At 41.2% G+C, this 20623-nt stretch overlaps 2 protein-coding genes and 1 pseudogene across 4 annotated transcripts in view; 2 read left to right on the top strand and 1 right to left on the bottom strand.

Moving 5' to 3' along the window:
- Positions 1 to 20623, top strand: part of TLR1 (toll like receptor 1) — a 54892-nt gene that overhangs the window by 30974 nt on the left and 3295 nt on the right. For 2 of the 3 annotated variants that reach the window (XM_023738957.1, XM_023738956.1), the window contains exon 2: positions 19161 to 19243. The gene's annotated coding sequence lies outside the window, so the exon portion shown is untranslated. Of the gene's footprint in view, positions 1 to 16321; positions 16696 to 19160; positions 19244 to 20623 lie in introns of those variants that run through there. The other variant, XM_004391229.3, reaches the window with a different exon arrangement.
- TLR10 (toll like receptor 10) overlaps positions 1 to 20623 on the top strand; it is an 83736-nt gene that overhangs the window by 30888 nt on the left and 32225 nt on the right. The gene's annotated exons all lie outside the window — the stretch shown is intronic.
- Positions 835 to 1753, bottom strand: LOC101340486 (ubiquitin-fold modifier-conjugating enzyme 1 pseudogene; annotated as a pseudogene).

A 20623-nucleotide genomic window follows, 5' to 3' on the forward strand; every position in this document is an offset into this window, starting at 1 on the left:
CAGATGTTAGATGATGCAGAGCCAGATGCAGGATCCAAAGCGAGCAAAAGCCAATGAGCTTTGCCAGAATGTCTATATATATTGGATGTAGGCCACAACCCTGAGGAAACTCCCCTTCAAATTGATTGGTTGCTCATAGCAGAGCTTATCGTGGAGGTAATTACATTGTGGAAGAGCAATAAGTCCAGTGTCTGTCAAATTACATCATTACATAACTTCCAGACCACTGAGATTCACGGCAAAGCCACGTTGACACATAACCTTAACCATCCAGTTCGCCCCTTGTCAACTTGGCACCTGTACACATTTCCTTAAACCATACACAATCTCTAAATAAAGACAATTACAAAGCCATACTTGCACCTAACATGATGCAGCTAACATGCGTATAATCGAAAACACTAGCCCCGTTTACATCTTATGTTTTATAAGGGAAGAAAACAAAAATATCTGATGCACACATACAAAGAAGAAATACTCATAACAATTACAGGCTGATTTCTACAATTAGTCACGTGGTTGTAACTGACATTTAGAACTACCTTCTTCCACCACCCACTCTGTATTCTTTTTGCCCTCAGCAAGCACCTCAGCTGCTCGTGGTTCTTTTCCTAGCGAGTGACCCAAACCTTTATTCCTGAAGGGTCTGGGCCATTAGTAGTCATGTTGGAATTGGGCTGCTGTAGTTTTCCATTGACTTTAATCAAAGGCATGGTAGTACTAAAGAGACATCCTAAGGGATCTCCTGTATTCCAGACAGACTCTTCTTTACCTCTGTTACGTAATATCAATCTGATTTCCCCACACCAGCCAAAACAGTAACTCCCTTCTTTGCCTGTTGATCCAGAGGCATGAAGAGCCCCAAGTGACTGGAAGGCATTCTTTTTTTTTTCCACCAGTGGAAGCAGCTTTGCTTGATGGGTTGTCTTCAGAAACCAAAAAGGCTATGTCCCCACTTCAATTACCACTTTCCCTCCAGGATCTAACATTGCTCCACCTAGGGAGGGGCTCTAAATTGTTTCTTGGTTTTCCAAGGCCCAGGTCTTTCCCTTCTCCGTGCAGCCTAACTTAGAAGCTCAGTAGCAATACTGTCTTGTCTTGTTTATTTCCCCAGCCATGCCTGCTACAGCTACTTAGTAACAGCTAGGAATGGAGGGGGACAGAGGAAGCAGCTGGATGAGTAAGAAAACTGACACACAGGTAAACAGAAACCTAGCCTATCGAAAGTCCCTACGTCCTGCATCAGTGACTTGATCCATCATTGGTTGCATTTCTCTTTATGCTGTATCATGCCCTTCTGAATCAGATTTGGAATTTCCACTGCCAGCCATGGACCCAGCCCCAGAGCTATGAGATGAGCTAGTCCAAACCTGGGTATGTTCCTGGTCCACAAAGGCTTGAAGTGATTGGTGAGGTATATTTTGCCATCCCTGTACATCTTTGCTGTCTTTCCATCCAGTTCAGGGACTGCAGTTTCTAGAGCAGTAGTAAGATATGTGATAGGAATGTCAAAGTCGATGTCAAATTTATATTTGAGGAGGTCATGGATATACCAGCATTTTCCAAATCACCAGGTCCCTTTCTTGTTGGACTCTAGTTGGAACCAATCATTGTCCTCATTCTTGTCATTCTTCACATATCAGATAAGGGACTGATATTCCTCCTTGAGTTGCTGCACCCACAACGCCTGATCTCAAAGTCCGGCATTAGTCTTCAGTACTGGGATCTCTGATACCACACTGGATGGCCTCATTTGTCGTCTTGGACCAGGGCACAAGAGGTGGGAGGCATTCTTAACTTCCAATTCAATGAAATCATTGTTGTGTCTCCAGGTGGGAGTATTCCTGCCTTTGGAACTAAGACCTCTAGTCCCGCAGAGCATAGGGTCACAGGGATAGGAAACAAAAATTTTGTGAGTGGTTCACTAAGGGTATAGCAAGCCTTGCCACTTCTATTTCCAACTCTTAATTCCTGGACTTGTGAATCCTGGCTATGGGAAAAACAGCTCCATATATTGGACCCTGGTTTAGAACATATACAGCCTCCTGAAGCACATTGCCCCAACCTTGCAAGGTATTGCCACCTAGCTGGCACTGTAATTGTATCTTTAGAAGGCCATTACATTGTTCTATCAAGCCAGCTGCTTCAGGATGATGGGAAACATGGTAAGATCAGTGAATTCAATGAGCATGGACCCATTGCTGCACTTCATTTGCTGTGAAGTGAGTCCCTAGATCCGAGGCGATGCTGTGTGGGATACCATAACTGTGGATAAGGCATTCGGTGAGTCCAGGGATGGTAGTTTTGGCAGAAGCATTGTGTGCAGGGAAGGCAAATCCAATTCCAAAGTAAGCATCTATTCTAGTAAGAACAAAATGCAGTCTAATGTAATCAACCTGCCACCAAGTTGCTGGCTGATCACCCGGAGGAATAGTGCCACATCAGGGACCCAGTGTTGGTTTCCACTGCTGCCAGACAGGCACTCAATAGTGGCTATAGCCAATTCGGCCTTGGTGAGTGGAAGTTTATATTGCTGAACCTGTACAAAACCTCCATCCCTGCCTCTGTGGCCACTTTGTTCATGAGGCCATTGGACAATGACAGGAGTGGCTGAGGAAAGAGGATGGCTGGATTCCACAGAATGAGTCATTCTATCCACTTGATTGTAACAATTCTCCTCTGCCAAGGTCACCCTTAGGTTATTGTTCATGTGAGTCACAAATATCTTCACTTCTCTGGCCCATTCAGAGGGGTCTATCCACATACCTCTTCCTCATATCGCCTTATCTCCAATTTTCCGATCATGTTCCTTCCAAGTCCCTGACTATCCAGCCAAGCCATTGGTTACAGCCCATGAATCAGTATACAATTGCACATCTGGCCATTTCTCCTTCCAAACACAGTGAACAACCAGGTGCACTGCTCAAAGTTCTGCCCATTGGAAGAATTTTCTTCACCACTGTCCTTCAGGGAGGACCCAGAAAGGGGCTGTAGTGCTGCCACTGTCAACTTTTGAGTGGTGTCTGCATATCACACAGAACCATCTGTAAACTAGGCACAAGTTTTCTCTTCCTCAGTCAACTGATCATAAGGAACTCCCCATGCTATCATAGGTGCAGACTGAGAGAGAGCAGGTAATGTGACATGAGTGGAGACCGTATGCATTTGGGCCACTCCTTCATGCAACTTACCTCTGTCTCCAGGTCCTGCTTGGGCCTGATCTCGTATATACCACCTCCATTTAATGATGGAGTGTTGCTGTGCATGCCTGACTTTATGACTCTGTGGGTCAGACAACAACCCGTTCGTGATGGACAGCTTAGACCGCGTGGTGACTTGGTAGTCCATGGTTAAGTATTCAGTCTCTACTAAGGCCCAGTAACAAGCCAAAAGTTGTTTCTTACAACCTAAGTGCCCATCAACAGATGGATGGATAAACAAACTATGGTACACACACACAATGGAATACTATGCAACAATAAAGACAATGATGAATCTGTGAAACAACTCACAACATGGATAAATCTGGAGGGCTTTATGCTGACTGAAATAAGTCAATCACGAAAGGACAAATATTGTATGAGACCACTACTATAAAAACTTATTAAAAGGTTTACACACACACAAAAAAACAATCTATGATGGTTATGAGGGAAGGGAAGGGTGAGGAGGGAAAAACACTAAATAGACGATAGATAAGTGGTAACTTTGGTGAAGGGTAAGACAGTACACAGTACTCGGTAAGCCAGCACAACTTGATGAAGTCAAGGCCGTGGACACACCATAGACACATCCAGTCTCCCTGGGGGACCAAATTACTGAGCTGAGGGCTGGGGACCATGGTCTCGGGGAACATCTAGCTCAATCGGCATAACATAGTTTATAAAGAAAATGTTCTACATCTTACTTTAGTGAGTAGTGTCTGGCATCTTAAAAGCTTGTGAGTGGCCGTCTGAGATACGCTACTGGTCTCACCCCATCTGTAGCAAGGAAGAATGAAGAAAACCAAAGACACAAGGGAAAGATTAGTCCAAAGGACTAATGGACCACAAGTACCACAACCTACACCAGACTGAGTCCAGCACAACTAGATGGTGCCTAGCTACCAACATTGACTGCTCTGACAGTGATCCCAATAGATGGTCCCAGACAGAGCTGGAGAAAAATGTAGAACAAAATTGTCACCCACACACATGCACACAAAAAAAAGACCAGAATTATTGGTCTGACAGAGACTGAAGACATCTTGAGAGTATGGCCCCCGGATACCTTTTTAACTCAGTACTAAAGTCACTCCTGAGGTTCATCCTTCAGTCAAAGATTCAACAGGCCCATAAAATAAAATGAGACTAAATGGGCACACCAGCCCAGGGGCAGGGACAAGAGGACAGTTAGAGACAGGAAAGCTGGTAATGGGGAACCTAAGGTTGAGAAGGAGAGAGTGTTGATATGTTGTGGGGTTGGCAACCAATGTCACAAAACAATGTTTATTAATTGTTGAATGAGAAACTAATTTGCTCTGAAAACCTTCATCTAAACTACAATAAAAACAAACAAACAAAAGCTGTTTCTCAAAAGGAGAGTAGTTATCTGCAGAGGATGGCATAGCTTTGCTCCAAAATTCTGCACGCATACACTGTGATTCACCAATAGGGGTCTGCCAAAGACTCCAAACAGCATTTCTATCTGTTACTGACATTTCAAGGACCATTGGATCAGCTGAATCATATAGACCAAGGGACAGAGCAGCTTGCATGGCAGCCTGAACCAGTTACAGAGCCTTTTCTTGTTCTAGGAACCCCTCAAAACTAGCAGCTTTTTGAGTCACTTGATAAATAGGCCGGAGTAGCACACCCAAATGAAGGAGGTATTGCCTCCAAAATCCAAAGAGGCCACCAGACATGGTGCCTCTTTTTTACTTGTGGGAGAGGCCAGATGCAACAATTTATCCTTCACTTTAGAAGGACTATCTTGACATGGCCCACACCACCAGACCCCTAGAAATTTCACTGAGGTGGAAGGCACTTGAATTTTTGTCAGATTAATTTCCCACCCTCTAGCACGCCAATGTTTACTGGTAAGTCCAGAGTCACTGACACTTCTTCCTTACTAGGTCGAATCAGCATAATGTCATCAATGCAATGGACCAGTTTTATCTCCTGCGGAAAGGAAAGGTGATCAAGTTCCCTGCAGACTAAATTATGACACAGGGCTGGGCAGTTGATACACTTCTGAGGTAGGACAGTGAAGGAGTATTGTTGACCTTGCCAGCTGAAGGCAAACTGCTTCTGATATTCCTTAAAAACAAGTATGGAGAAAAAGGCGTTGGCCAGATCAGTAGCTGCATACAAGGTGCCAGGAGATATATTAATTTGATAAAGCAATGAAACTACATCTGGAACAGCAGTTGCAATTGGAATCACCACCTGGTTAAGTTCATGATAATCCACGGTTATTCTCCAAGATCCATCTGTTTTTGCCCAGGTCAAATAGGCAAAATGAATGGGGATGTGGTGGGAATCACCACCCTGCGTCCTTCTAGTCCTTGATGGTGGCAGCATCTCTGCAATCCATCCAGGAGTGCAGTATTGCTTTTGGTGTACTATTTTCCCAAGTAAGTGCAGTTCCAATGGGTTCCACTTGGCTTCTCCTACCATAAAATCCCTTATTCCACTTGTCAGGGATCCAATGTGGGGGTTTTGCCAGTTGCTGAGTATATCTATTCCATTATGCATTCTGGAACTGGGGAAATCACTACAGGATGGGTTCAGGGACCCACTGGACCAACTGTGAGATAAACCTGAGCTAAGAGTCAGTTAATAATCTGACCTCCATATGTCACCACTCTAACTGGTAGATCACAATGACATTTTGGGTCTCCTGGAATTAGTGTCAGTTTAGAGCCAAATCAAAAAAACCAAAGCCATTGCCATCGAGTAGATTCTAACTCATAGCGACCCAATAGGACAGAGTAGAACTGCTGCACAGGATTTCCAAGGACCAGCTGGTGGACTTGAACTGCTGACATTTTGGTTAGTAGCCAAATGCTTAACCACTTCATCATCAGGGCCCCAGTTCAGAGCCAGTATCCAGTAATCCCTGAAAGTCTGATTATTTCCTTTTCTCCAATGAACAGTCACTCTCGTAAAAGGCTGTAGATCTTTTTGTGGAAGGCTGGGAGAAAAATTAACAGTATAAATTTTTTGCAGTGTAGTAGAGTCCCTCCTCAAGGAGACCTGCCTAGCCTCTCCTTCATTAAAGGGGTTGTGTGTGTGTAAATTGGCTCAAGTCTGGGAATTGACTGAGGGGCCGTGACTCCATTCTGGTGATTCGAATTAGACTGCCATTCACTTGACTTAGAATTCTTCTACTTCTAAGATCAAGCAAATATTTAGTAGATTTACCATCTATTTCACTCCTAAGGACACCATGACTAAGCAGCCAATGCTTTAAGTTCATACTAGTTAGACTATTCTGATTACTACTTTGACTCTGTTGTCCATAAGAGTAACCAAGCCCACCTTGTTTTTGTTGACCTAGTGCCACCACTTGACCCCTACCACCATGGGGTTCAATTAGCCCCCTTGTAGTTAGGTGTCTTAATTTAGTTAGGGCAGTTCACACCGTCAAATTTGACTTATATAAAATAACAATCACAGCAGTCTCCAAAGATGCTAAGGCTCCCTTCACATATTTGTTCCTCAACTTTGTGGTAAAAGATATGTCCTCTGGCCATTCCATGGGTGGGTCTGTGGATCTAACCTGTTAAATGCACTCTAACACGCCAATTTCCCTAAGCGTTTGTTTACCTTCTTTCTACAATATACCAAGGCAGTTCTGGTATTTCAACTTGATTCAGTGTAGGCCACTATAATCCATGCTTCCGAAAACCAGTCAAATGAACTATTAGATCCTTTCCCAACCTCTTGAGCTGAAACATTGAATGATGAATCTGTGCTTAGTAGGCACATATCAATAAACTCAGACTGCTCCAATTTTATGTTCCTTGCATTATTATCCCACACCCTTAATAGCCATTCTCACACATATTCCCCAGGTTTTTGTTTGTACATATTAGAAAAGTCAAGCAGCTCTTTTGGAGTGTAGCCTACTTCCTCCTGGGTCACACTTTGTACTTCACCTCCTAGGTGAAGTCTAATTATAAATAGGTGGTGGGAATGTGTTTTGAGAACTTTCAGCAATGTCTTGTATGGCATATGCTTCAGGTGATGCCCCAGGCAATGACTCAGGTGCTGCCCCAGGTGATATCTCAGACAAAGGCTCTTCAGACACAGCTGGGTGGATCTCATCAAAGATAGGGGTGGAGGGGCTAATGGTTTTATTGGCAGGAGTGATTCAACAGAATTTAGGAGTTCAGTGTCTCCAGCTTCCTGATTATCTGCCCATATGTGCCCCTCCCAAGTTTCAGGATTGCATTTCCTCCCAATCAACGCCCTCACATTAACTTTAGAAACCATTTGAGGTTGGGAATTCAGTTGGCATTGTAATTCAGCCACTCTTATGATAAGATCCTGGGTTTGGGTTTTAGCAATATCAGCTCTGTTACTACAAGAAATAAGGCTTTCTTTCAGGGACCAAGTGGCAGTTTTCAGGTTGTTTATGTGGCATTTGAGCTTTGACTCTGGAGCCCTGAGCTCATCTCTTTCTTTCACCACTTTGTCTGGTGAAAGTAGGACCAACCAATCAGCTTCCTTATACTTCTCATTCTAAAAAAATTGCAGAAAACTATCAAATATGTGATTACCCAGAGCCTCACCTCTCAACAATACTTGATCTATGTTGTTGTTGCTAGGCGCCATGGAGTTGGTTGTGACCCATAGTGATCCTACGTACAAAAGAACAAAACACTGCCCAGTCCTGCACCATCTCCACAATTGTTGTTATACTCGAGCCGATGTTGTAGCTACTGTGTCAATCCATCTTGTCGAGGGTCTTTCTCCTCTTCACAGATCCTCTACTCTACCAAGCATAATGTCCTTCTCCAGGGATTGGTTCTCTCACTGCCCTCCCCAGCCTTCTTAGGTGGACTGGGAAATATGAAGGTGGAGTTATGGTGGGGATAGCACGATCTGGTTCAACTGCTTACTAAAGTGCCCTGAGGGAAGTGACTGTCCCTAACTGTTGGCAGCTATGTTTAGGATATGGGGTATGTAACACTTCCTTGTTCTCAGTTTTGGGCCTAAGTTACAGAAGAAGTTCCAGTCAGCACCCTACAACATAGTCTGAGGAACCAACAGTTGGGAGGAGAAACCGAAATTGTTGGTAGGCTGTTGAATTACATGACAGATGCGCAATCTAAAAATGAGCCCTAAGGTCAGATTAATAATTAGTAATAATTAAATAATCAAGAAAAAGACATATTATCCATAGTAATAGGAGAACAGGCAGAGAATATAGGTATGAATTTATGCTTGTTAGTCCAGGAAGTCCACTTCAAGGAATATATCCTAAAGAAATTCTAAGGAAATACATGAACAGTGGTGCTTATTGCAGAGTTGTTATGCTAGCAAAAATTGGAAACAACTTAAATATTTAACAATAGAAGACTGATTTAAAAAATTGTAAGTAAAAATATAAAAAATAATAAAATGAAATATTATTTAGCCATCATTAATGAAGTAGTAGATAAATATTTATTGACATGAAAAGATATTTTTGATGTAGTATGGGTTGAAAAAAGCAGATTATAAAACAATATACATAATATGATGTTATCTGTGTGTGTGCAGGTAAATTGGTACAGATTTTCTGGACAGCAATTTGCCAGTATGCATCAAGAGCTAAACATGTTCATATATGCAGAAAAAAATATACATGGTTGCTCATAGGAGCCCTGGTGGCCCAGTGGTTAAGAGCTTGGCTGATAACCAGAAGGTCAGCAGTTTGAATCCATCAGCTGCTCCCTATGGGGCAGTTCTACTCTGTCCTATAAGGTCGCTATGAGTTGGAATTGACTCGATGGCAATGGGTTTGGTTTTTTTTGCTTTGGTTGCTCATAAAAATGATAATTGTGTATCTCTAGGTGGTGGGATTATTATTGATTTATTTTTGTTGTTGTTGTTATCTATTTACATTTCTGGACTTACCTTCAACAGACATTTATTCTTGGATAATAAGAAAAAAAGGCTAAAACAAATAAAAACCAATGTTTGAGAAGAACACATACATATTTATTTGAACTTTGGAGGTCAAATAAATTATGGAGAAGAACTTTCTAAACATAAAGCAATGTAATACTTGTGTGAAACTTATGAGAGCCAATTGTTAAACATTTAGGAATTTTGCAAGCTGGTCAGTTGGTAACTAGAAGTCAGTCATGGTGGGAGTATTTACACCACAGAAATTGGCAAATGCTACAAATAAGACTTTGTTTTTGCTTTATTGGTAAGCTGGTTTATGAGCACACCACTGAACGTTGTTGTTAGGTGCCATCAAGTCAGTCTGACCTACGTACAACAGAAAGAAACACTGCCTGGTCCTGCCCCATCCACAATCATTGCTATGTTTGAGCCCGTTGTTACAGCTGCTATGTCAATCCATCTTGCTGAGGGTCTTCCTCTCTTTAGATGACGCCCTACTTTACCAAGCATGATGTCCTTCTCCAGGTACTGATCCCTCCTGATAACATGTTCAAAGTACATAAGACAAAGTCTCACCATCCTCCCTTCTAAGGAGCATTCTGGCTGTACTGCTTCCAAGACAGATTTGTTCCTTCTTTTGGCAGTCCATGGTATATCCAATATTCTTCATCAACACTGTGATTCAAAGGCATCAATTTTTCAATCTTCCTTATTCATTGTCCAGCTTTCACATGCACATGAATTGATTTAAAATACCATGGTATTTTAGTCCTCAAGGTGACATCTTTGCTTTTTAACACTTTAAAATGTCTTTTGCAGCAGAATTGCCCAATGCAATGCATTCTTTGATTTCTTGACTGCTGCTTTCTTGGGCATTGATTGTGCATCCAAGTAAAATGAAATCCTTGACAACTTCAATATTTTCTCTGTTTACTGTGCTGTTGCTTATTAATCCAGTTGTGAGGATTTTTGTTTTCTTTATGTTGAGCTGTGATCCATACTGAAGGCTGTAGTCTTTGATCTTCTTCAGTAAGTGCTTCAAATCATCTTCACTTTTTCAGCAGTCAACATTACATCATCTGCATATTGCAGGTTGTTAATGAGTCTTCCTCCAATCCTGATGCCCCGTTATTCATATAGTCCAGCTTTCAGCAGTCAACATTACATCATCTGCATATTGCAGGTTGTTAATGAGTCTTCCTCCAATCCTGATGCCCTGTTATTCATATAGTCCAGCTTCTCAAATTATTTGCTCATCATACAGATTGAATAAGTATGGTGAAAGGATGCAACTCTGACTCACACCTTTACTGACTTTAAACCACGCAGTATTCCCTTGTTCTTTCTGACCAACTGCCTCTTGATCTGTGTATTCCTCATGAGCACAATTAAGTGTTCTGGAATTCCCATTCTTCACAATGTTATCCATAATTTGTTATGATCCACACAATCGAATGCCTTAGCATAGTCGATAAAACACGGGTAAACATCTTTCTGGTATTCTCTGCTTTCAGCCAAGATACATCTGACATCAGCAATGATATCCCTGATTACACATCCTCTTCTGAATCCGGCTTGAACTTCTGGCAGTTCCCTGTCAATGTACTGCTGCAACCGCTTTTGAATGATCTTGAGCAAAATTTTACTTATGTGTGATATTAATAACATTGTTTGATAATTTCCATATTCTGTTGGATCACCTTTCTTTGGAATGGGTACAAATATGGATCTTTTCCAGTGGGTTGGCCAGGTAGCTGTCTTTCAAATTTCTTGACATAGACAAGTGAGCACTGTCAGCATTTTATCCGTTTGTTGAAACATCTCAATTGGTATTTCCTCAATTCCTGGAGCCTTGTTTTTTGCAAATGTCTTCAGGTATTTTCAATGAATAATTTGTTGGTCTTTCAAAATTCTATCATGCGATCTTTGTTGTCATTTTTATCACCAAGGCCATGTATTCCAACTACTGATCCTTCTTTGTTTCCAACTTTCAAATTCCAATCACCAGTAATTACCAATGCATTTTGATTGCATGTTTGATCAATTGCAGAAGTTGGTAAAAATCTTCAGTTTCCTCATCTTTGGCATTAGTGGTTGGTACATAGATTTGAATAATAGTCTTATTATCTGATCTTCCTTGTTGACATATGGATATTATCTTGTCACTGACAATGTTGTACTTTAGGATGGACCTTGAAATGTTCTTTTTGACAAAGAATGTGATGGCTTTCTTCTTTAATTTGTCATTCCTGGCATAATAGGCCATATGATTGTCTGATTCAATATGGCCTGTATCAGTCCATTTTGGCTCACTAATGCCTAGGATATCGATCTTCAAGTGTTCCATTTCATTTTTGACAACTCCCAATTTTCCTAGATTCATACTTCATACATTTCACGTTCCAATTATTAATGGATGTTTGCAGCTGTTTCTTTTCAATTTGAGTCGTGCCATATCAGCAAATGAAGGTCTCAAAAGCTTGACTCTCCACGTCATTAAAGTCAACTCTACTTTGAGGAGGAAGTTCTTCCCCAGTGATATTTTGAGTGCCTTCCAATCTGAGGGGCTCATCTTCCTGTACTGTATCAGACAATGTTCTGCTGCTATTCTTAAGGTTTTTGCTGGCAAATTTTTCAGAAGCATATTGCCAGGTCCTTCTTCCTAGTCTGTCTTAGTCTGGATGCTCTGCTGAAACCTTTCCACCATGGGTGACCCTGCTGTTATTTGAAATACTGGTGGCATAGCTTTCAGCATCATAGCAACATGCAAGCCCCACTGTATGACAATCTGACAGACAAGTTGTGGCCACCAAATGAATAATAGCAAAAAAAAAGAGTAAACTTATTTGTTTATATAAAAATGTATATATTTATTGGTTCAAAAGATGATGAAATGAAAAGGTAAACATGGGGAAAATGTTGGCAAAAAGTAACAGTCAGTGTCAGCAACATAAAAGAGAACATACAATTAGTTAAAAACTTAACCCTGATTATAAAAATGTGCAAATGACACGAACAGTTAATTTATTAAAGAGATACAAATTGCTGATAAGCGTGAAAATTGTTCAAACACATTTATAGTAACGGAAAATAAAAATAAAACAATAATGATCTATCACTCTTCATGCATCTACTTGCTAGATCTCTAAGATTTTACTTTGTGGAAGATATGTAGAATGCGTCCTCTGACACACCCTTGGAGGGTAAATAAATTGGTACAAACTTTATGGAAAGCCATTTTGCAGTGTGCATCAAGAATCCAAAAAGGTCCATACCTTTTAACTTAGTCATTCTCCCTGTAGGAGTTTATCCTAAGGCAATAGTAAAAAATTCAAAGATAAAGTAAAAAGATTTTTTTAAGAAAATGTTTTGTGAATCTTCCCTTAGGAAGATGACTGGAGATGAAGGTGCTCTTGATCTAACATGCCTTCAGGTCCTGACATGCTAGTTGAGTCCCTGGGTGGCACAAACAGTTAAGGCACTTGACTGCTAACCAAGTGGTTAGCGGTTTGAATCCACCCAGACGCACCTTGGAAAAAAGGCCGGGCAATCTACTTCCAAAAAAATCAGCCATGGTAAACCCTATTGAGCACAGTTCTACTCTGACACACATGGGGTCACCATCAGTTAGAATGAGTTGAGACAACTGATTTGGTGTTTGGGTTTGACATACTAGTGGCAATTTCAAAAATTTGGCTGGAAAACTCTGAGTTGTTAGAGGAGAATTCATTAAGAGATAAATGTCTTGGTGATGCCATTTTTCATTCCCACAAGCTTCAAGGGGTATAATTTGATGAAGTGGGAATGAGACAGATTAAGAGGCATTGTGACATTGGGTGTGGAGAGTGGAAGGGAAATGAAAGAAAGGAATAACCACTGCTCTGCCTGTGAACAGGAGCCCTAACCCCATTCTAAGAGGCACCTCACCAATGAAGGCTCTCCGGTCAGGGCATTTGGTTTCTTCTTCATTGGTTAAGAAACCACACTCTACAAATTAAAGTTGTTCCTTAAGAGGAATGTCTGTATCAGGGTGTGTGTGCACGTGTGTATGCACGTGTTCAGTGGTTACCCACTGGACAATTAGGAGAGTAAAATAAGAGGCAGGCCAACAATTTAGAGTGGTGGGGAAAGCTTGAAGGGAAGAAGGACTTAGAGTGCTATTGCATTACTTATTGCCCTTTTCTGGGCATTACTCCTGGACCTGCGTTTACAAAATCAAATGCCTTTGGAAGCCAGAAATAAATTCTTAGTCATAACACCCTCATCTGCCATGATGCATCAAGGGAAGAAAGAGGGGAAGTTCATTTTTTCAGTTCCGGAAATACATTTATTCACACATTTCCCTATTCGAGTCTGTTAAACAAAATCTGATCTTAATTCACTATATTGATTTCTTGAACCCCTAATGGCTTGCAGAGTCCCTGCAAGGGTAGTACAAACAGTTAAGGGCTTGGCTGCTATTAACCAAAAGGTTGGTGGTTCGAATCCACCCACAGGTGCCTCTAAAGAAAGCCCTGGAAATATGCTTCTGAAAGATCACAGCCATTAAAAACCCTATGGAGTACAGTTATACCCAGAAGCCCGTTGAGTCACCATGACTCAGAGTCGACTCTACGGCCACTGGCTAATGGGTTGCAAACTACAGTGTGAAAACCACTGCTTCAAAGCATTCTAATTTAACTCTTTTGGAAACACTGTGTAGACCCAAGTAGATGTATTTGTAGACCAAACTCAGCCCATAGGTGGCTAGCTTGCAACCTCTTTCTTAATCAGAAAACTCAGAATATGTGCTGCTGGGGGAAGAAGAAAGGTTCCTAGGGTGGAACAATTCCTGTGATTCTCCAGCAAGGTGAGTGGAGAGCCTCGTGAGAGAGGTTGGAAGAAGGAAGCACTTTCAAGGGGTATGCAGACCTGAGGGCAAGGGGCATTCAGACTGAGCGTGCCCACAAGGGGCTCCAGTGGGAAAAGGCATATTTAGCTCACTGTTTTCAGTTTTTCCCTCCTGCAAGATAGTTCCTTTCAGTCATTTCAACCCTTCAATGAAATGTGACTTGCCTGTGTAGCCTTGTGTGATGTTGGTTTGGAAAATGAAGGGAAGGGGAGTAAAGAGAAGCGTGGCCAGTCCCACTTCCACACATCTGGCAGTACTGATGGAGAAGGAACAATGTCCTTCAAAGGGAATGTTTCTGAGAAGTTTCAGACTCCTCAGAGTGAATAGTGGCCCGTGGAGGAGCATGAGCCCTGAGGAGCAATTGCAGAGTGAGCAACTCAGGGGGCAGCAGGAGAAATCTCCTCTCCTCAGATGCTAATAGGAGGAAAGTTGAGAATGAGAGTCAACATTTATTGCATTAAAAGAGTGTAAACCACTTTCCAAACAAAAGGAGAACGCCTAAAGAAGTCAGGTTACAATTATAGAATGGAATATTATGCAGCTGTGACGACGATGTTTTTCAAAAAAATACTTTATGATGCAGTCTGAATGTAACATTAACGTTTAAAAGTTGAATAAAAAATTACAAAACTAATATGAGAATTCATTTTTTTGAATTATATGTATATGTGTGTATATATGAATGAAAGACTGAAAAGATGTGTATAACAGTGTTAACAGCGGTTACTTCTGACTGGTGAAATTAGTTATGATTTTTATTTTCCTCTTTTTTACTTTTCTTTATTTTCCAAAATCATTTTAATAGCACAAATTACTTTTATAACCAGAAAAACACCCAATAAATTTTATTTTGCAATCTATTACTTGGTTGTGACTGACCTGTCAAGAAGATTGGATGTTATAATGAAATTTTATATATATTCCTGTAAGTTTGAACAGGATTTAACCACTGAAATTCTGTTCTCCTCGCCAAATGGACTTTTCCCCCTTGAGTTGTCTTTATTCTTTAACGTTGTCAAAGCTTAGTATGGTGAGAGATGGGGGAGAAATCTGTCTATCTGTCTGTCTGTCTATCAATCTAGAAAAAGAGAGAGAGTTTATTACAAGTCAAAAAGAATCCGAGGTTCTTGGTTAGGGAAGTTGGCCTTGCTCACTGTGGTAGAAAAGTTGATTACAGGAGAGAAGTGTCAAGGGAAAGAAGTCAAAAAGTTTTGTCATCCCCACATCCAGTTTGCTCCTGGATACCATTCAATACGAGGCTGAGGACAAGTTCAGAGGCAGACAACTGACATTTCTTAGCTTTACTTGCCCACTTGTTGTTTGTTGTTTTGTTGTGGTTGTTCTTATTTTAAGAGACACGAATGGAGCTTTCAGAATGGATTCATTGAGCATGCTGACAACAACTAACCCCCCACCCTGTGCCACCGCTCCCAAATGGAAGAAGGTACATTTGATGGTCTTAAAGCCTAAAGGAAGTGCCTTAGATCCTATCTGAGGAAAGAGATTCCTAGATAGCATGTTTTTGATACTGAATTTTTTTAATCATTTTTTGAAGAAAGTTTGAAAATATCAATAGAAAAAGTTTTCTCTGAAAACCAAGTTGTCTAATAAGACATAATTAGCATCTGTTCTAGATCAGCACATAAATTATCTTCCTTTTTTCCAAATAGGCTTTAGCAAAACTTTGATTGTAGCCCCTCTTTTTTCTACTCTAAGTCACTTTTAAAAGTGGAGTGATCAACATGCAAGAGAAAAAGCAAAGCGCCTGAAGCCCCCTGCCCCCCAGAGCCCCACTCCCACCTCCACCAGCAGGACCACAATGAGAAGCATTTTGAATCCAGCTGTAGATGACCTGTGGTTTAGCAACACCACCTCCTTCACTTCATTAGTGTGAAATCAGAACCACAAAGATATGGTTCTGTTTAATACAGGTCTATCAGTTAATCCAGACGCTATTCATTCTATATATGAATACGAAAAAATAGGATTCCATTGTTGTTAGCTACTGTGGAATGAGCTCCAACTCATGGCGACCTTATATCTAACACAATGAAGCATTGCCTTGTCCTGAGTCATGCTCGCAATTGCAAACATATTTGAATCCATTGCTGTGGCTACTGTGCCAATCCATCTCTCGGAGGGACTCCCATACCCTCGATGACCCTCTACTTCACCAAACATGATGTCCTCCTCTAGCAATTGATCCCTCCCGACGACATGTCCAAAGCCAAGAAAGTCGGACAATACTCTGTTGTGATCCATAAGGTTTTCTTTGGCTAACTTTTGGAGGTAGAACAGCAGGGCTTTCTTCCTAGTCTGTCTTAGTCTGGAAGGTCCACTGAAAACTGATTCACCATGGATGACCCTGCTGGTATTTGAAGTACCAGTGGCATAGCGTCCAGCATCTTCTTGTTGTGGTTAGGTACTGCTGAGTACATTTGGACTCATAGCGACTCACGCGTCAGAGTAGAAATGCCCTAGCATCATAGTAACCTACGAACCACCGCAGTACAACAAACTGACAGATGGGTGGTAGTTACACTCACTACTTAATGTAATACCAGTAGAATTCAGTAGGTGGCATAAAAGAGCATTTTTTTCCTCCAACACTATAAATGTGGCTACCTCAAGATAAATACATGTTTGAGGAAGTGCTTAAATTTATTTCAGACTGCCAATGAGACGGAGAGGCAAATTGTCTTGGTAAGAAACATCTTTTTTCGTTATTCTATAGAGGAAAGTAATATGATGCAGCTGGTTACTGGCTACAAAAATCTCAAAAGTCTCTAGGACTGAGTTCTGGTTGTTTTTCTGAGTGGGTTATATTTCTGATATGCACTTACTATGTGGTTTGAACTAGCATTTGTTAATCAGCTCCTAGTCCTGAGTCAGAGAATGGTTTTTTTGTTTCTGTCCCTGAATAGTACCTTATGCGTGATTTGCTTTCAAGAGATATTTTTTAGTCAGGAGGAGAATATTTGGGTCACAAATGTCTTCTCATGTCTTGCAGAGCTGTTAGTTGATTTCAAATGGCGTTGTTCTTTCTTCCCCTACCTCCATATTCTCTTTGCAGTGAGAACTTTAAGGAAAATGGGATGTCAGAAAATTACTCCTGGAGGCAATGGCATACTGCTGTATTTAACTCCTCTGTTTTTATGGGCAGGTCTATTTTAATTTTTCCTCTGTGCCATTCCCATTACTTTTCTGTTTTCTCAGACCACTGAAACTGTTTTGGGGAATGTAGATTTTGAAAACGTTTCCCAGGCTACACCCAATTTGGTCAAAAGACTTGAAAGTGAATGGGTCTTTATAAGAAAAGACAAAAGTTCATAAAACCACATAGGAATCAAAGCAGAAAAAACTCTTGAACTGGTCTTTTCCTTTCAACTTGTGGTTAATAAGTCTGGTCTGGTGCAGAGAAGACACTCACTAGATATTGTGGGACTGACCTAAATGGGCCAAGATGATTGTATGGTTATTATCCATTAAGATCAAAGTCCTAATTTGGTGTACCTCCCCCATCACCAAAAAAGTGCAACTCAAATGTATTGACTGATTCATTGTATCATATAAGGTGAGGCTGTTGTCATTAGTATTGCTATCAAGTCGGCCCCAGACTCATGGCAACCCCATGTACAAGAGAACGAAATGCTTCCCTGTCCTTCACCATCACCATGATCAGTTTGTGGATCGAACAGTTGTGATCCATAGGGTTTTCACTGACTGATTTTTGAAAGTAGATTGTCAGGCCTTTTCTTCTAGTCCATTTTAGTCTGGAAGGTCTGCTGAAAGCTGTTCAGCATCATAGCAACACACAAGCCTCTGATGACAGACAAGTGACGGCTGCAAATGAGGTGCATTGGCCGGGAATTGAACCCAGGTCTCCTGCATGGAGGCGAGAATTCTACCACTGAACCACCACTGCCCTTTAATGTGAGGCTAAATATATCATAATTATCCAAGTTGACATAAACATATCTAGTGATATTTTATATTTCCAGATTAAAGCATCCATTTACTAACTAACTTAGCAAATAATAATTTTATTTAGTAGTAAAATAGTTTTGAGGTTCTAATATAGATGAAATTCAGTGATAGTCATTAGGACTTTGATAAAAAAAATACTTATTTGGTTTGGTCTACTCCATCCTATAGGGTAGCTATGAGTCGGAATCTACTTGACGGCAATAGGTTTTCGTGTTTTGGGGGAAATGAGACATTGATTTTCATTGATTTGATAAGTTTGGCATATAAAACTTAAAGATCCTTTAAAAAAAAAATCCCATTGCCATCAAGTCGATCCTGACTCATAGTGACCCTATAGGACAGAGTAGAACTGCGCCATAGGGTTTCCAAGGTGGATTCAAACTGCTGACCTTTTGGTTAGCAGCCAAGCTCTTAACCACTGCACTACCATGGCTCCACAAAAATCCTTTAAGTAGCTAAAAATTAGTTTCTTGTGTATACAGTACTTTGATTTATCAATTAAAGAAATAAAGATGGTTTCATGAGCTGAGTACTTCAAGTTAATGACTTCAGATGAGAGGGCAAAATGGAGGTCAGGCAAATAGAAGACATTTGAGTCAGTAAAATAATTTATCTGGACATAAAGCTGAAACAGTGCTTTCATTTAATGCTTGGGGACTGGAGGTTTTATAAATTTAAGTCTTTTGTGGTGTTAGTGGTTTTTAAGGAAATAAGGACAACTTTCATCTTGCTTGGGGTTGGGTCCACTGTGTGCTACGCATACACGCCCTGTCTCTCTGCCTCTGTCTCTAGGTATTTTCTGCATAGCGTGCCTGGTTATGCTGATCACTGCTTCTAGCCCTTGAACTCTGGAGTTGGCCAGAAGGTAGAAAAGTCCTCAGATTGGGGTTCAGGTTTAGAATTAAGTAGGAAACCCCACTTGAGTCTAAAACCACTCTTATTTCAACTGAGCTTCTATCAATGGTTCTGTTTTGAGATGTTGGGCACTGGCCCGGGCAATAATTGGGTGTTGCTTTGATCCATATTTAAGTATTGTTTCTTTTGTCAGCAGTTCTTTCAGGAAGCTGAAGAGGAAGAACTGGGAAATTCTCGGATCCTCCAGCCAAATATAACCAATGCCATAAAAAAGCCACCTTTACTTTTAACATGCACTTTATGTCTGTGTCCCCTTCCTTTCTCAGACACTTTGTAAGCAGTCATGGGGATACCAGCCCCTCTTCTGTATTAGATGAAATCAGGACTATGAAGACATCCTTGGGAAAGGGTAAGTCTAAGGGAAACTCCAAGAAGCAGATAAGTTTGTATGTCTAGCTTGGGAGACTACTGCAACCCAGAGTTGCTTCGGGGACATGAATTATTTAGGTCCTTCTGTGACTGTTGAGATGTGTGAGGAGACAGCCCCAGCTGAAAGGGCCTCTGGGGGTGAGGGGTGTATCATTCTCCAGGGCTCATTCCAACATAACTCCCTCTGGCAGAATGTGCCACAGGAATAGTGATAACAAAATAGTGTCTGAGCTATGGTGGGTTATTAACTAGTGCAATGGGCATAACCTAGAGCAATGCCTAGCACTTCATGAGGAATAAATACGTATTTGATGAATGAATGAATAAATGAGTGAATGAATGAAAATTTTTCTAAATGAGAGAGGAGGAAACTGCTCTGATCTTCAAAACCCTCCAGTGCCCACTGCCCCCTGCCCAGGCCCCCAGATCTCTCAGAGCAGAATCCCAATCCTTGCAGTGATCTACAAGGTCCTGTGTGATCTCAGCCCTAACTCCTTGTCCTCGCTCACTACATGTTAACATTGACCTCCCTGCTGTTCCTCAAACAAACCTCAGTCCCACCTCAGGACCTTTGCATTTACTTTTTCCCTGACAGAATGCTCTTACCCCAGACCTTCTCATAGATTATTCACTCATTTCCTTCTGCTTTCTGACCAATTGTCGTCTTCTCAGAAAGGCTTTCTCGGACCAATCTATCTAAAATAGCCACCACCAAGTACCACCCCGTGCTTACTATTATCCTCACTTCATTTATCCTGCTTTCCTCTTCTTTATAGCACTCATCACTACATACAATGAATTTACTCATTTACTTGTTTATTACCTGACCCCCCACTAGGCGATAAGCTCCCTGAAAGCAGGACTCACTGCTCTATCTCCAGTTTCTAAATCATGGCCAGTAGGGTGATCAAAAGTATTGGTTGAATAAATTAACAGACGAGTGAAGGGATCTTCTGAGAGACCTTTTATCATGATCTAGTTACGTTTTGGATAAAACCAAAGTTAGGCCCCAAACCATGGAGGTAATAAAAGATAATGTAAGAGTAGTCCCAATCTAACCACATGGGAGGGGAACTCTCAAGAAAGCCATGGGTAGGTACATGTCAAAGGGTGAAAAAACCTACCACTGGTTGCCCTGGAGTTGATTCCAAATCATGACAACACTGTGTCAGAATAGAACTGTGCTCCATAGAGTTTTCAGTGGCTGATGTTTCAGAAGTAGATCACCGGGCCTTTCTTCTGAGGCACCTCTGGATGAACTCGAACCTCCAACCTTTTGTTAATTGTTTGCACCACCCAAGGACCCACCAGCTGTGAATTCTAGCCTGAGTTCTAAACGATCTTGGGAGGGCTGGGGCCA

The sequence above is a fragment of the Trichechus manatus genome, unplaced genomic scaffold (genome assembly GCF_000243295.1).
Source record: "Trichechus manatus latirostris isolate Lorelei unplaced genomic scaffold, TriManLat1.0 scaffold00126, whole genome shotgun sequence".
Lineage (NCBI taxonomy): Eukaryota > Metazoa > Chordata > Mammalia > Sirenia > Trichechidae > Trichechus > Trichechus manatus.